Source organism: Lactuca virosa, chromosome 3 (assembly GCF_052849685.1).
Source record: "Lactuca virosa cultivar CGN04683 chromosome 3, Lactuca_virosa_CGN04683_v6, whole genome shotgun sequence".
In the NCBI taxonomy this organism is placed as follows: Eukaryota; Viridiplantae; Streptophyta; class Magnoliopsida; order Asterales; family Asteraceae; genus Lactuca; species Lactuca virosa.
Window position 1 is genome coordinate 351,362,925 of NC_136428.1, and position 2,499 is coordinate 351,365,423.

Consider the following 2,499-nt stretch of genomic DNA (forward strand, 5'->3'; position numbering starts at 1 on the left):
ATAAAGCAAGTATATTCTATTTAAGGTCTATAAAATACTACATTATAATAACACCACATTTGTTTGTCTAGAAAGACTATGTTTGATTCTTTATAATTAGTCACATCATTATATTTTAAAGTTTGATATATTTCTAACTTAACAACAAACTGTTGTTCAGCTTTAAATATCAAACATAATAAGGCTAAATACAGAAAAATGAGCTACATGAGCACATACTTAGCTTTAGACGGTAAATTAAAAGGTATCATCAAGCCTTTAGTTTCACTTTATATTTTGTGAAGTAAAGAAAACTTGTGTTTGGACTCATAGTCTATGGTGTTAAATGCTCTTTTACATAAATTTCTAGAACCACTCAAACTTTGTACTACACATATATCCTCTATTGGAATTTTGTTACTCTGTTTCGCTTTTGTACAAGTTTTTCCGTTATTTTGTCATCAGTTTAATTATAAAATAAAAAACGATTTTTGTGACTGACTTAAAACTAAAAAACAAACTAACAGCTGTCGCCAAGATGTATATGATATGTTAGCAGTCCAAACTTCGAGAGTTACAACCATCATTTTCACTACATACAACCATCATAGCTGATGACGATCCAAGCACCCGTTAGCACCCGTCAGATCAGGCCATCAATATCATTCATCGACTATTAAACAACTAATCTTGACGAACAAAAATCTAGCCTAGCAAAAGTCTTGAACAAAGCCAATTTGCATGTGACTGGCATTCGTTATAATCTTTTAACTAAAATAATACTCCAAAATATATATAGTTTTTTTTATCATGAAAATATAACATCATAATCAAACATGTTAGAGTGACAATCTCACTTAAATATAACTTAAAATGGTATGCTTTTATGTATACTGTTAGTAGCTTATAGCTTGGTGTAATATATAATTTTTTTTTATCATAACATATAAAACCATAATCAGACATGTTAGAGTATCTCATTTAAATATAACTTAAAATGGTATGTTTTTATCGTATACTTATTAGTAGCTTATAGCTTGGTGTAATTACTAATTCTACATCAAATACAAAATATATAAATTTATTTTATGTATTATGGTTGATGTTCCAAATCAACATATTACATATACTGATATACACCAACTTATTGTGAGCAAATATTAATGACTATAATCAGGATCGCGTGTGACTGGCATTCGTTATAATCAGGATCGCGATTTTGACAACCATGATTTGAACAAGTAAAAAAATATTGAAGAAAAAGAAGTATCCTACAACTAAAACTAAACACAAGCTTAAAAATGACAGCTGTGGGATTTGAACCCACGCCCTTGCGGACCAGAGCCTAAATCTGGCGCCTTAGACCACCCGGCCAAACTGTCAGGTTGATTATTACATTTAGATTAACAGTTAAGCATCCGATAATAAAATGCAATAAACTTTAAAGCCACAACATGCAACTTGCTCTAAAAGAGCTGTTGGACACAAATTATGACTCTAAAAACAAAATAGATCATATGATGATATGAACGCGTATGATTTTACTAAATACTATTGATTAAAATAAATAAAATCACCGTACAAGTAAAATTAATATCAACAACTACGAACATCCTAATTCACAGGTCCGATCCATTCGCAAACAACAATATCTTTTCTATATAAACACTGCTTGAGAATTCTTATTTACCTACAAAAATCACCTAGGGAATAAAATTTGTTGGTAATTACATACGAAATGCCTACGGAATAGCCACTAAAATATTTGCCCTAAATCACCTACAAACTACCTACATATTAGCGACATAATAATTTATGTAGGTAATCCGTTAAAAATTACCTACACCTTACCTACGAGTAATAATATTATATTTCAAATTAGTACTCTGTAGTATTCCGTAGGAATTTACCTACGGCATAGAGAAGGAAAATTGAAAAACCCAAATTCTTTAATCGAGTTAAAAATGTTGTAGGAATTTAGTAGGCAATTAACTACATATTACCTACGGACGTGAAAAAAAGTGAGAACTTTTTAATTATTCGTAGATAATTCGTAGTAAACTATTTTCATTTCTCTTTTTCTTATTCATTAATTCGTTATTATAATGAGAAATATGAGAAATAAACATATATAATATACACACACACACATATATATATATATATATATATATATATATATATATATATATATGTGTGTGTGTGTGTGTTGTGTGTTTATGTGTATGTATGTATTTGTATATGTCTGTGTATGTACATAAAAAAACGATAATACTTAACATGATTAATGGGTTTCGATGATGCACATTGATGTATGTATGTTTATATGATTTATAACTTGGTGAAAACAAAATAATCAATGTATAACAATGTTGTGAAAAAATAAAGCGAAAAAACAACATTCAACCCTTCAAAAATGAAAAATACAAAAACATATGCATGTAAGCAGTATGTAATTACCTACAAATTATCTACGAATTTTTTGTATTTTTCATTTTCGAAGGATCAGATGTCGTTTTT

At 28.8% G+C, this 2,499-nt stretch overlaps 1 non-coding gene across 1 annotated transcript; it reads right to left on the reverse strand.

Moving 5' to 3' along the window:
* Positions 1–1,281: 1,281 nt before the first annotated feature.
* TRNAL-UAG (transfer RNA leucine (anticodon UAG)) lies at positions 1,282–1,361 on the reverse strand. Its single transcript has one exon. It is a non-coding gene; the product is annotated as a tRNA-Leu (tRNA).
* Between the last annotated feature and the right edge of the window lie 1,138 nt (positions 1,362–2,499).